This window comes from Amblyomma maculatum, chromosome 3, assembly GCF_055883805.1.
Source record: "Amblyomma maculatum isolate TAMU_Amacu chromosome 3, ASM5588380v1, whole genome shotgun sequence".
Taxonomy (NCBI): Eukaryota; Metazoa; Arthropoda; class Arachnida; order Ixodida; family Ixodidae; genus Amblyomma; species Amblyomma maculatum.
In genome coordinates, this window is record NC_139346.1 from 144761840 (window position 1) to 144776874 (window position 15035).

Consider the following 15035-nt stretch of genomic DNA (forward strand, 5'->3'; position numbering starts at 1 on the left):
CCTGGTCCAGAGAGCTCGGGGAGTGGCGGCGGCCAATGGCGTCCCGGAATAGGCCTGCGCGTTACCCAGCGCCATAACAATCGATCCCAATTTCCTTGCCAAATCATTTCAGTGTCCCAATAAATATTTTTCTTCCTCCTCCCCACATTGATAACATGGATCCTACCTCTAGGTAACGTTAACCGGAGCTGGATATACATCTGGAGTCGTTTCCAGACGATTGTTCATCTGAGTGATGCATCTGGTGGAGGCTTAACACCATACGCCCGAGTTCGTGGTGCTGAGCCAGATCGCTAAATTTAAACATACGTTCTCCACTCGCTCCCTTTCTCGAGGGGCCTCGAGCCAGTCAAGAAGCATACCTAGAGACCTAGAGCTAGCTCGTGTGCTTCCTCGTTGCCAGGAGAAAAGGCATGTGCCGGCGTACAGATTATTTTGACCGCTCTTTCGTTATTTTGCCACGTCACAATATTTGCCGCGAAGGCTGAAATTGTTTCTTTTCTGAAATTTAGGATGACAGTTTTGATAACACTGTTAAAATAATAATAATAATTGGTCCGTGACTTCACGTTCACTCCACCGCCTCTCTCCGACGAGCAAACATACCCTTTACGATCGCGCCGCGAGGGAGGTGGTGCTACTTGTTCCGGAGCAGTCGCCTCCATAGCAGCCCACCTGCAGGCCCACAGTGTTTCGAAATTAGAGCAGAAGGCTACGATAGCGCTGGCCTGCGCAGCCACGAAAGCTTCATTCATCATCAGTGTTAGTGCTGTGCGATGTACTAACACTGATGCTTTCGTGGCTGCGCAGGCCAGCGCTATCGTAGCCTTCTGCTCTAATTTCGGAACACTGTGGGCCTGCAGGTGGGCTGCTATGGAGGCGACTGCTCCGGAACAAGTGGCACCACCTCCCACGCGGCGCGATCGTAAAGGGTATGTTTGCTCGTCGGAGAGAGGCGGTGGAGTGAACGTGAAGTCGCGGCAGCAAATGTGTTAGAACTGAACTTTTTTCGATCATTTCCTTCCTCGTGCCACACGCGTACATAAGACACATGCACCATATGTGAGTGCTATAAAATAAACCGAAAGCAAAACGAAGAAAGCATCTACCCGTTATTGCCGTCTGGTAGAAGGTCGCCGGCGCTTTGAAGCGTATCTTCGAAGCACAAGCGCTTCTGCTGGCCGTGTTTCATTTTTTTTTCTTTGAAGTAGGAATTCGGAACCCAAGAAATATGACACTTTGAGATTAAGGATATAAATGATACAAAAACTAAGCAAGTGTGCTATGCGCGGCACTGGCATTTCCCCTCGGTGGCAACGTACGTGTAGACGGCGGGCTAGAAGCCAGCTAGAAGCTAGAAGCCCCCAGAAGCCAGCGCCGAGGACAGCTCCGGCACCGTAGGTCAATGGGAGCCGCTTAAAAAAAGCTCCCCCGTAGGATAGGACGAGCACAGGTTATCGGGCCATGCGTGCTTTTTCGGCACTCTGCAGTTCTGCCGTAGTTTTTTATTTTCTACTCGGTGCGTCAAAACGAATCTTGTGACAGTAGAGTTCGCGGAAAAACAGGCATGGCTGAGCAAGCTCTTCCGCGCGTGCTGTTCTACGGGTTCCGAACTATAGATTTAATTTAAAAATAACTGCTTGGTGCGCAGTCAGAAACTGTATGAAGACGTGTATGGAGTACGCGAGGAACTTCACAGTGCAGAGGCGCCTGGGATATAAAGCATTTGTTGGGCACAATGGGCTGTCCAAATGAAGAGCTTCTTATACGATGTGAGCTTGGAGGTGAGTTTTATTCCGCATAGCCCGAAATCAGGTTTTCGTCTGCAGCACCAGGCGGTGATCTTTCAGGTGAAACGTCAGCCGCTTTATCATACTGATTTATCCAGTGCTAAATATGAGTCACGTCGCGGAGCCCTAAAAGATGAACAGTCGATCGATTTTCGTTTATCACGAAACAACGCGAAAACTCTTGTTTCTGCCTCTAAACGCTAAAAATAGTCAGCGACAGGTACCTTTTCGTATCTCCTAAGTTCTGTGTCAGACGAAATTCCATCACCTGGTGCATAAAATGCTGGAAATATAGTTTGGTATACATAGCCAGGTGGATTGTTATGTTGCTCCTCTCGTTTGCGAGGAAATGGGCTCTGCATATGGGCGTGTAGCTTGCACGCTGCCAGAGGCTTCCGTCCGAACTAAAAGATAGCACGAGATGTGAAAGCGAACTTAAGCGGACGCTCCAGAAACCGAAATCTAAAATACGAAACGCGAGTCTCGATCCTTACCTTGCATATCGTACTGCTTGGGCCCAGCGCTCCTTTCATTCTCGTACGGTTTCTAGGGAAACCGATAAAACTTAATCTTCGGTTTCTTCCCGACGGTATTCTTATAACTATTATTATGAGTTTTAAAGGACATTTTCTCATGCTTATTGCGGGGAGTCATGAACGCATGGCAAACCGGAAAGCGTGCACTAACGCAATGTGCTTCGCTCTCGATGTCGGGCGTCCACGGCAGTCTAAGCTTTAGGAAAGCGAGCGCCGAGAACAGCTCGAAACTATCATTACGAAGTCGTTAAAGAAAAAAAGAAAACTTCCGTTGAGCAGGAAGGCGCCGCGCTCTTTACAAGGGCCGAGTCCGAAGATCTAGCTGCCAGGCGCTGGTTGCAAGCATGCATGCATAGTAGCGCTATTAAAGCTGCAGCTGGGTCTAGAATCGAAGAACAAATTACTCAGGTTTTTTTTTTTTTTTTTTTTTTCGCGTGCCTCACGCTCGATACAAACAAGCGATCGGCTGTGCTTGACAGAGACCTATAGCGTGCAGGGTTGAAAAAAAAAAAAAAAAAAACACACGCACACAAAAAAAGCAAGCAAACAAAAACAACATGGGAAATGCGCAGCCAAAACGAAAAGCACTGGGCGTAATATAAGGTTAGAAATGACGATAAAGACAACAGTAAGCATATGCTCTTATTTTAGTCGGCGTTTATTTTTTATTCTTACAAGGGATCAGTATGAAATTGGAGCACAGCGTAGGCGCTAACCATGGCTATAGTGTTCCACGACAGCAGGTTCAAACAACAGCGTACATGTGGTTATTGCGCCTCCTAGACGGCGCAACATCCACATGTACGCCGCTAGGGAGCCTACATGTTGAGAGGCGCGCTATCCAGATGTACGCTCCTGCTTTTCCACTGACTACTGCGGCTACCGCTTCATTGTCTCTTCCGTGCACTGCAAAAGTATATGCTACAGTTTCGTGTTGTAGGTAGCCGTATGCCAGATATATGGTTTCCGCCCTCTTTTCTCTTTCATCCTGATTGGGTTCGGGGTGCATATTCGCCTTTTAACGCGGTAGCGTTAAGGAGCTCGTGTCGCAGAAAAGCCAGTGTCGTCGGCGGCGTTGGCCGTGAGCGATAAATCCCGGCATGCACTTCATAAATAAAAAGCAACTTCCATGTGCGGCGCTGCCCCGACACGTGGCGCGCCCCTCGCCCCTGACGTTTCGCCGTGCACCCTCACGGGTTGTAAAATCAAGCGTCTGTCCTTTCTTTAGATCACTATCTTCGCTCACCCGCTTCTCCCCTTCAGGCCGCGCGGGTACCGGTGCGAGGATGCCCCAATACCCTTGCGTTTAATAAGTTTTCTCGCTCTCTCCCCTTCCAACATCCAGCGTGCGTCACTCGAACAGTGGTGTTCGCGGCTCCTCTTTCCGCTCACAGCGCGATTGCTAGGTGCAGCGTCTGATGCCGGACGCCTCTGACGGGATAGCTGCGCCGTAGCGCTTCTGCTGGGAAAGCGTCCCCTGCGATGTAATAACGCTATCGCGTTCTACTCTTGAAGGCGAAGCTTAAGCGTCCTCCAAATTTTGCACCAGGGGCAGAAATAATTTCGTTCAAATTGCGCGCCTCTGCGTTTACGCGTTAATGCTCCTCACCACGTGAGCGGTGAGGCGGAAACCTGAAATCAAGACTGCCCAAGGAATCGAACTGCATAACCATTTCATTAAACTTTAGGTTTTATTCTAATTTTGTTTTTGTATGGTTTAAATATAATATTAGAGTGCACAACTATTTTTTCTTAGATGGCAGCAACGCTATAGTGGATGTACAGTGAACTAGAATATGTGGATGGCAGGACCGGAAAGACATTCCACCTTTTCCTACTGCACGCATCTCTATGCTGCGCACGTGATTCTCACATTCTCACCCTCGAGAGCGGAAACAATGCGCGGAATGAGGTGCGTACTGCTTTGTGTTACCTGATATTTGTGTAAATGTAAATAATGAGCGCATGCTTTCATCCCTGTGTTTGAGTGATATGTTGGTAGCCTCAAAATGCATCAACTTTGGACTGTGCAAGTCCGGTGACGGAGCTGTCAGAGCTTGAGGACGAGGGACATTGTAAGGTGATCCTTGTTACTAGTATTTCGAAGAATGCTTGGGTGGGGATGCAAAATTAAGCGCATAAGAGGCCTTGGTCAGCGTGGGTGTTCTCCTTAAGTATGAGCGCTAATTAGTCGCATCAAGCGGTGTCGCCAACAGCATTGTTCATCGTTTGATTTCAGCCGGCAACATGGTCGCCGTGGTTCGTATTACACACAGCGGCGCCATTTCGATGGAAATGATAGCCGAATAGCTTGCTTGTGCTATGGCACTGCACCTTCGACAACCCCAGGGTTGAAATTTATCCTGAGCCTTTCACTACGGCGCCAGGTTTATTTATTTCCTGCTGTAAATTTTATTATTTTATCTTATCCCCTTCCTCACGGAGGGTCTACGATGTCCACCTATAGCGTGACAATATCTGCCCTTCTTTCCTTTTGCGATAGCAATACTGCGCCAGGTTTCAAGCCGTCACGTATCCCTGGCTTGACCTTGAACCGCCGAGGAGGAGGAGCAGGAGAAGGCTGGTAACTTGTGCTCTTGCGTCATACTTTTAAAGGATGAGCTTAAGTGACCCCATTAATGTAGCACCTTACACTGATAAGGCGTGATAGGGGAATAATGTAGCAGGCAAAAGAAGCTTCCGCAGTTGCTATCGATTTTCAGCTAAGTTTAACCAGAGTTCAACCACAACTAATTTTTTTGTGCTTACCGTGTGTAGTGCCGTTGAAAGTAGCATGACAATGCAAAAAGCATCTTGCGATGCTTTTAATGAACAGTGGGCTGCCTTTATTGAAGCACTTACTCGGAACAGCCGGAACTCCGAAAATTCTGCCAAGAACGAAATGGTACCTCTTATTCATTGTCCTTGCATTCATTCATATTGAAAACGCTTCCATGCATTTGTGCAACCTTGCAATTTATTTGTTGCGGTCTTCGGTTAGCTGCAGATGTTTGCATTGTATTGTTTGTGACGGGCGGGGTGGAGTAAAATTTCGGTGCGTCCCCAAAGTAGGGAGCCAGTGGCTTCGTTCCGCTTCAGACGATTTTGTTCGTGCAGTGCATAGCACGAAGATGTGAGCAAGCTGTTCTGGTTTATGGTATGAAAGTGTAAAAATGGACACTGGCAAAGAGGTTGCCTTAGGTCCATTAGTGCGACTTTAAATTGATCTGTTTGCTAAAACACTCATGCTATTAGATACATCCTTTAACAGCAGTGTGGAAAGGCAAAAATCAGTGATGTACAAAAACAAAAATGCCATGGCTTTGTGCGTTTCCTAACCCGATCAGTGGTCATTGACTAAAGCAGCCCGAGGAAGCCTTGTGCTTGGATCTTTGTAGTGATTATTAGTCAGTCATGCCCTAAAAGCTGTTAAGTTGATAGCACCACAGGTTTTGTATTGCAGGAGGCACATCTCTAAGATGCCAGCCAGCCCATGGTATAACAAGGCCAGGTTTAATGCATGTGGGAGATTGATTTGATGGTTCATGGGCAGCTTGGCAGCAATTAGCATAACTGTTTTACCACATAGGGGTTTCTTTAATACAAAAGCACTACATCAGGGGGTCCAACCAGCTCATTATTACCTGCGCCATCGAATTGGTAGATGCTGAAAACTCTGGCTTTACCATTAAGATGGTATAAGAAGGCTCTTTAAATCCCACCAATCAAAGGGCTTAAACACACGACCAGACCGGCCGACCAAAAAAACAACAAATAACAAAACAGACAAGACGACGAATACAAACTAATAACAGGCACTGGACACTGATGATGTCCATGCGCACGCTCCCGGTTGTGTGGGCTCTGAGTGCCTGGAGCGCCCGGTGTCCACAGACGCTTGGGTGAAGTCAGGAGGTGGCTTGGCGTCGGGAGATGGTCGGCCGAGGCGAGAGAGGCCTCAGGTTGCCGTCATGCGGCAGAGACGCCCAATTTTCAGCTGCGTCTGTCCAGCGCACCCAGCACAACACCGAACGTGTGTGCTGGCTACATGCTCCAGGAGCACAGCAGGAGTCGGCCACTTCCAGGTCGGGTCACCCGGGTCATAGGACTGCTGAGACTCGATCCACAGGAGCTCCGTGGCCACTTCCAGGTCTGGTATCATGGGTCGTAGGCCAGGCGCGACGCAATCAGCCGCAGCTCCTTGACCACCTGTCCTTCAGCAACGCTGCTTCACCTATCTCTGTCTTACGTGTCACTCTCACACGATCCACCTACTTGTTGCATCGTCTCTGTCTTGCGTGCCACTCTCGCACCAGCCACGTACTTGTGTTGTCTCTTCTTCCTCGTGTCGGGAGTTGTAGACACCATGTGGGGCTAGCTCCTTACAGATGGGAAGGTGAGATAGAATCCAGCCTTTCAGGACCTTGGGATCTTGAATGAGACATGCTGCCCATAGGCCATGTAGGTACATTCATACAGTGTGGTTAAAAGGAGGGCTTTATATCTGTATTGCTGCTGGTAATTTGGGCTACTACATCACAGTCCTCCTCATAAGTATGCCTTTGGCAGGTGACTGTGAAAAGATAGCAGTGCCGTTTACATCTACTAGCTCCCAAGATAAACTACAGCAAAGTTTCACCTTTGCATTGTTTACTAGGTTTAGCCATGTTAAACCTCTGCAATATTTTTGGGGGGTGAGGCGGCTCCTGTTTTAAAGGGCCACTGTCCAGGGAAGGACCTTTTAAGCGAAGGAGCCCATTGTTTCGATCAGGTACCGGAGGTAGTCTGTGCAAAATGCTACAATGGCAAGCGCGCCGCAAAGCAACGAAAATACAAATCAAAGCTCTGTCATGCTCTCCTTTGGGAAGCCAGCTTTCTCGTTCCCTGCGCAGGCCCATTGAGCCGCAGCTGTGACGTGTTTGTCGAGAATGATGTCCATTGGTCCGTCGCTGTCTGAGGGTGAAGGATGGGTGTCTACCGCTCGCTGTGCGCTTTTCCCTCGCCACGGCCAAACTGAATTCAGCGGCGCGTGCTCCCTTACTCGTTTTTTTTTTTGTTTGTTTGTTGTTGTTTTTCGCGCACGAGGAGTGCCACGCCCCACCTCCCACCAAACGCGGAGGAGGAAGGGGAATTTGTCTTGCGGAGGCTAGACGACCTCGGGCAGGAAAGTGAAAAACCTTTGCGAGGGAACGGAAGGAGAGAAGCACGACAGAATCGGGTGATTGAGGTGGCTGTAACTGCATTATTAGTTACTCTTTTCAAAAACATTTTGCACCCTTGCGTTCTGGGGGCGAAGTCTCACAGTCACCGGGGAAGAAACTATTTTCGACTGGAGGGTGGACAGTGGGCCTTTAAGCGCTTCAATTTTGTTTCAAACTGTGTAGTATGGCCTGGCTTAGTTGAGTTTTTCTTCGTCAAGCCAGTTGCAGATGTAGCTTTTGGAGGGTTTGTAGACACAATGAAATACAGGGAGGTCGTTTTGTTACTTTGTTTGCGGTAACGTCATTGAGAACTTCCAAAGCTGTTTCCTGCTGGTCTTTACAGCCGACTGTAGTTCCAAGAGCTGAAATGCTGCTTTGTGGTTTAGGAGTCAGTCTGCAGCAATCACATTGTGAAGAATGAGAATCCCATATGGCAAAGGCAAAAAAAGGTTTGACCTCCCGTTTGCAAAGTATTTGCAGATATTTTAAGTACACGGACAAATCTGAAATTAGGACAATGGTGTTTGCGTGGTGATATTTTTATCGAGGAGTTCACAATGGGCCATGGGCTGTATTAACAATCATATCACACACCTGGCATGAATATGTCGCAAACTAACTGGATAGCCTGCTCCTGTATGTCAATTCCGGCATGGTGTACATGTAGACCAGTAGGAGCAGGGTCTAATTGACAGGTTTGTGAGTTTTTTTGATGTGATCGTTGCATAATTTGGCCTCATATTTGCAGATTGCTGGCACACTCAGGAAAGCCATTAGTCACGTTAGTAAAGTGGTCACTGCTGGGATAGGACAAAGTGCAGTGCATGTGGCACTGTATACATTGTGAACTGAGTGCAGCTTCTGCCGTGGTGGCTCAGTGGATCCTGGTTTGCCTCGGCCACCGTGTCTCGGTTTCCGGGGAGGCATAACAAAAGGCACCTTGTGTAGTAGTGTAGGGCTCGATATCAGTACACATTTAAGAACCCCAGGTTGTCGAAGTTATCCTGTCCTCTAATATGGTATTCCTCATAGCCTTAAACAAAATCGAACCAAACTGCAGCTGATTGTTTTATCAAAAGGTGGGCCTTCAAGCAGAAAAATGAGGGCAGTAGATACGCACGCTATTTCTGCTTTGAGGCTGGGGCGCACTGTTCTGCACTGGTGAATCAAACAAGACGTGAGCATGCTCAGGTCATCGTAATGCAACAGCACAACTGTGCATGCAAGCGAGAGGTTAGCTGCGTGCACGTCAGACCATTAAGCACATTGCAAAGCTAAAATTGTGTGTGCAGCTGTCGCGGCAGTCTCATGCCCTGGTTACTCGCTCTTCAGCTCTTCAAGTTTTGCTCGATATGTGCAGGTCCCCGGTACACTTGGACTGAGAGGAGGAAGGCCTCCTACTCCCCCTGCTTGCAAATTATGTGGTGCAGATCAGTGCCGACAGAGCCGGGCAGCAGACTTCAGAAATTCTCCCAGCGTGAGAGGGTCTACCATTGTTTTGGGGGCCTGCTGAGATGTCGTGGTCAGCGAGGATCCTGATTTACTGCCAAGGTACAAGCATTTTTCTTCACTTGTAGCTTTCATGGTGCTGCTCTTCCTATTTAACGCTTTTTCATGAACTTGCTTTGTCGGGCATGTAGGTGAGCGTCATCCTGTACTGTGTGTGCTTTCTAGGTCAAGCTGGTTGGCATTGCGGAGGGAAAAGTTTTTGAGTAAAATCTGGTGTTACCCGAGTTTGTACAGTCTTCATGAAGAATACCTCAGGTTAAACTAGATTTCAACTTGAAGATGCACTTCGGAGAAGGCATATTTTACAAATGCTATACTTTGTGGACGCACATGGGAACTAGTAGACACTTAGGGATATATTCTAGTGACGTGTCTTATATTGAAACAGGCTGTTTTAATTTTTTAGGGCCAGTTGACCACAGCATGGCTGTAATTGGTATTTTGAAAAAGAAAATGACTGTTGAGAGCAGCCAGAAAGGTCCCAATTTTAGTGGCATCTTACCATTGCAGCAAGTATTAGCCAGGCTAATTGATACCCTGAGGCCGAACGAATGCTCAGTGCAGTATGAATGGGTATCATTTGCTTTGGTGTGCAACGCTTACGGAAGGTACGGTTTTAACCACACCATTCCTGAAAACCAGCGCTTCAATGTACTAGCTTGCTGCTGTGAAATCTCATTGATCATCCACTTTTTAGATGCTCTTGTCATGATGAAGATTAGTGCCGAGCACAATAATGTTCATGAGCAACATGTGTAGAAGGCTACTGCACAAAAAAAAATATCAATCAACAACTAAGCTTCAGTAGGCTTTAAAGACATTCCTAGTTGGGACTACAACTTATAAACGATTGTGGAAATTTAATTTCTAGTCATAGATATAAAATGCACACACACTAAAAATGACTCTGAGCACCATGCAACAATCCACCACATGTTCAATAGTTGAATACCATGAGGCATGGCATCCGGCACCATTTTTGACCTTTTCACTGTCCGGGTGTTTCTAGATGCCGCGCACTTCCAGTGTCAACTTGGTTGGAAATGTTAGGGGATGAACATAGCGATTAATTTTTGATTATGAGCATGATACAAATAACAGATTTAAAGGCAAATTTAGTGTTCTGAAGCTACTGGTAATAATTTATGTATTCATGTAAGGGCTGCAATTGTTTTCAGTGATTTTGACTGGGTGTGGCCTTTTTTTTTTTAAGCGTAAGTTTGTTTATTCATAAAAAAGCAGGTATTACATAAATCATACAAAAGGAGGTCCCAGAGCTCAAAGCTGTATCGGGACCTCCTTGAAGAGCATCGTGTAGAAGGCAACCGCACAAAAAAAATAGCAGCAACAACTAAGCTTCAGTAGGCTATGAAGACATTCCTAGTTGGGACTACAACTTACAAACGATTGTGGAAATAGAATATGTTTAACCCTTCTAGTCATAGATATAAAATGCATACACACTAAAAATGACTCTGAGCACTATGCCACACACCACCACATACACCACATGTTGAATACTATGAGGCATGGTATCACAGGTCAGTCCTCTGTCTATCAACGGAAGTGCTGTACTGTTGCTCTGACTGTCCTTAAATACTTATTTAAAGGCTGCTGAGTGACCACACACACTTTATTCAAGGGAATTCCTTGTCACTATCGCTCTGACAAGTTCTTCTTATCGCACCTTCCCAGAGGTAGTCATCTTCGATGCCATCCATCTGATTCGAGATTCCAATTACTTTGAAACTTTTGGCAATGGTGTTAAATGACACCAAATGCCATGGGCTTAAAGTCCACAAACTTGCTGTAGCGATACCCTCTCTAATCTTCAAGTAGGCGTCTTCTCATGATTGCGGCTTCCTGATGGAAGCGGCACCGGAATTCAGCTTTGAATGGCCGATTGACAGTAACATCAAGTGACTGCAGGATGCTTGTCATTGCTCCAAGAATGACTGCTAAACGAGTCTGAGTGAGCCGGGCCTTGACATGATCTTTGAGATGGTTTGAAACTATTGAGGATGAGCAAAGCCCTCTGTTGCAACAGGCCACGCGGTCGGTTCGATTACACGCTTTAGACCCAGTCGAAAGTAAGTGCATCGCATCTCCAACCTTTCTTTTAGATGTGAACGACAATTTTGCAAAACTTTTCTTTGGGCAATGTCTTCCTTTTGAAGGCACCGTATGGTGGCACTTTTTGGCCATCGGCAGTAATGCACAATATCACTGTGCATCGTTGACATTGTGCATTGGTTGTATGAACAAAGACCGCTTCGGAACCTTTAATATCAACTGTGCTGTTTTCTGGTGTACCAAACCTGGTCCACATTCCCTATTGCGGCAGCTCACAGTCGTACTCTCTCCAAAGCCTGTTCACAAAACACTGGAACTATTGTTGTGCGTCTAATGGAGAGCGCTTTCCAGTTCATAAGCACTGAAGTTAATCCCCTACTCGGTTTAAAACTTACAAGCAGATTCTCAGTATTGCAAGCGATGGCAACGGCTTTCACGCGGATCATATGTTTTCACATGGCACAGTTTTTTCTCGTTATCGTGACATACTGTGTGTGTGCGTAGTGCATTTGCTTTTTGTCACAGGCTGTTCGGGTTCAGGGCTGCCTCCGAATTGGGCTGTTCTGGAGCTGCCCTTATGCAATGCAAGCTGTGGATATTGCGGACAGTAAACCTGGTTTATGATTCTTGCAAGCTAAATAAGATCCCAGGATTAAGGTTATCAAACCACACTTGGTGCAAAAAAAAAAAAGAAAGATTGCATATTCTCTAGCCTTTTCTATTCATTATTTGGTCCTGTGATTTTGAAAATTAACCTCCTTGGTTTCATGTTCCACATTCTTTTTTTTTTTAATTTTATTTCGATAGCATGCATTGCAGTATGAAACCCTTATTTAAAAATATACCTCAGGCAGGGGTGCAACAGCTGCGCCAGTTGCTCCATTTTGATAAAGCGGCATATTTCTGGGCCATAAGCGCAAAATTTGGTAAATTTGCACCAAAATGCGGTGAACAGCGCAAAAGTTTCGCCATGCTCAGGGACAACTATCTGCGACTGTGATTTGGCCAGTCGCGAAGTTTGACACTCCAGCGTACGTTACTGGCCTTTTATTTATATTTTGAGATGGCGTCACGCCGTTCTAACGTCTACTCATATTTTCCTTTCTAGCATTCACGTGCTTCCTCCACTCCGAGTACGTTGAACCATTGCGGTTTGAGGATGTTTTATTAATGCAAAGGGGCCGTTTGTAACGAGGCACCACTGCTACTGCGTCGCACTGGGAAAAGGGCTGTGGTAGTATTTCTGATTTTGAACCAATACTTCCACGCTTTGTTTTAAGCACTGCATGCTTTTAATGGATGTGTCTAGATTTTTTTTATTTGGCTTCTGGAAGTTTTATGTATCTTGTTGGGCCATTCATGTGCAGCAAGGTTGTTTTTATGTGGTCCCGTCGATAGACTCAAGACTCACTTTCCTGTTGTCAGATAGTGAAGGAGATGCATCAGTTATGGCTTCTGTTGGTGATAATATAACTTGAGGTGGTATGTCGGCATGTCGGGAAACTCGCAGCAGCCAGATTTTGACTTCCATAGCAGTGCAGCCCAAGTTGTGAAAATTAACATTTACCAAAAGCAAAACAGAAACAAGGGTTCTTCTATTTCCCACTGAATGAAGCCACTTGTCAAGAAGCGCTTCGAAAGCGGGAAAATTCAACCATCGATAGCGGGCGACACTTATCGGAGCATGGCTGTCGACATTGGGGGTTGGTTTGACGTAGTTTCGTTGTCAATGCTGGAGTCAGAAGTGCTGAATTAGTCTTCCGAGTCATCAGTGCTGCTGTTCGCATCCAAAAACGAGCTCTCCGATGCGTCAAATTCTGCGGAAACACCCGTTTCCACTCAGCAGGAGCGCGCAGCGCCGATGCAATGATGTAAACAAGAAGCGCCGATCACCTGACTCCGGAGACCATCTGGACGGGTGTGGTACGACGCAAAAATTAAATTAAATGCAAAACTGAATGAAGGGTTCCTCTAGTTCCCATTGGAGGCTGCCACTTGTCAAGGAGCGCTTTGCAAGCGGGAAAATTCGAATCGTGAAATGATCGATAGCGGGATCGATGAAAATACGTACGGACAGGAAAGTGTTAGCTCAAAAATTTTAAGTTGTGCTTCAAAAAGCAGGTTTTTTTTTCCGGTAGCGTGTTCCAGATTCAGAGTTTATTGCTCAAAAACTAAGAAAACTAGAATAGATGGCATCTAATTGGCCACAGCGGGCGCTTTTCGATGGAGGCGAAAAGCAAGGTGCCCGTGTGCTGTGTGATGTCAGTACACATTGAAGAATCCCAGGTGGTTGAAATTTCTGGAGTATTCCACTGTCACATCTCTCACAGCCAGAGTCGCTTTGTCATGTTAAACCCAACAAACTTACTACCGTATAAACGCGTGTAAGGGCCGCACCTGTGTATGGGCCACATCCCCTATTTCCCAAAGCAAATAATAAAAACAGAAAATTTGTCTAGGAGCCGCACCCAAACTTTCCACAACCCATGCCGGAATAGCCTTCAAAATGCACGCGCTTACGAGCTTCCAGATGCCAAGGTGCCCAGAGTCGTGGGCCATCATCATCATATTTTCTCTCTGCCGCAAGCTTCCGCAATCCATATTGACATCGGCATCGCCAGCCCCGACTAAACTCTATGGCCGGCTACAGTGTTCTATAGTAGGGTGGCTTTGATTATGCAAAGGCACGTGAGTAGTGGTGGCGTGATTGGCATGGTCGCACGCCGTAATTGCGACTCTTGTGGGCTGTCTGCTTTATTTTTCTTGAATTGACGTCGAGCGTCGTGTAAATTGACGTCGAGGAACGCAACAGATTAGTAAGAAAGAAACCCATCAACGAATTAGAGGTAAGGGGGAGGGCAGAAGAATTCAGAATCTCGCTACAGAATAGATATTCAGCTCTAACCGAGGATGACGACATTACCCTAGAAGCAATGAACAATAATTTCAGAGATATCATTACTGAGTGTGCGGTAGAAGTAGGCGGTAGGATAGTTAGAGAGGACACCGGTAAGCTGTCTAAGGAGACGAAAGATTTGATTAAGAAATGCCAGAGTATGAAAGCTTCCAATCCAACAGACCAGATTGAATTGGCCGAGATATCAAAGCTAATAAATAAGCGCATGGTGGCTGATATAAGGAAGTATAACATGGAGAAAATTGAGCATGCTGTAAAGAACGGGGGAAGCCTTAAAGCGGTAAAGAAGAAATTGGGCATAGGCAAAAACCAGATGTATGCGATAAGGGACAAGGCGGGCAACGTCATCACGAATGTGGACAAGATGGTCAAAGTAGCCAAGGAGTTCTATACAGATCTCTACAGCAGCCAAAGTAATCAGGACCGTAACGAGATTGGCGGCAGGGGAAAACAGTCAGACGTTCCACCAGTGACGAAGGACGAGGTCAAGAAAGTACTAGACACTATGAAAAGGGGGAAATCAGCTGGAGAGGATCAGATAACTACAGATGTGCTAAAAGATGGGGGGGGGGGGGGGGAGGGGGGGATATCGTGCTAAAAAAACTGGCCACCCTGTATATGCAGTGCCTGGTCATCGATGGTACCGGAACCATGGAAGAATGCAAACATTATCCTCATTCATAAGAAAGGGGACTCTAAGGACCTTAAATATTACAGACCAATCAGCTTACTGTCTGTTACGTATAAGGTACCGTAAAAACCCGCGCATAATACGAGGTTTTTTTCCAACTTTCAGCGTTCCAAATTTCCGCCTCGTATTATTTGCGGATCCCAACCAAAATGTCAAAGTTTTGCGAGAAGTTCTGGTTTCGTTGTTGCCGCGTGGCTACGGCTTGGCTTTGTTATCGATGTGCGGCTACGGCTTGGCTTCGTTGCCCTAACGTGGCCGCACCCCGCAGTGGCCACGACGTCGAGGTGTCGTCTCTTCGTTGTTGAGTCGTCGAGTGCG

At 46.6% G+C, this 15035-nt stretch overlaps 1 protein-coding gene across 6 annotated transcripts in view; it reads left to right on the forward strand.

The window, feature by feature from the left end:
- Positions 1 to 4005: 4005 nt before the first annotated feature.
- LOC146196238 (uncharacterized) overlaps positions 4006 to 15035 on the forward strand; it is a 75282-nt gene continuing 64252 nt past the window's right edge. The window contains exons 1-3 of one of the 6 annotated variants that reach the window (XR_014706097.1): positions 4006 to 4238; positions 4830 to 4910; positions 8888 to 9078. The gene's annotated coding sequence lies outside the window, so the exon portion shown is untranslated. Of the gene's footprint in view, positions 4239 to 4261; positions 4407 to 4829; positions 4911 to 4937; positions 6477 to 8887; positions 9079 to 15035 lie in introns of those variants that run through there. The other 5 variants (XM_084598130.1, XR_014706098.1, XR_014706100.1 and 2 more) reach the window with 5 other exon arrangements.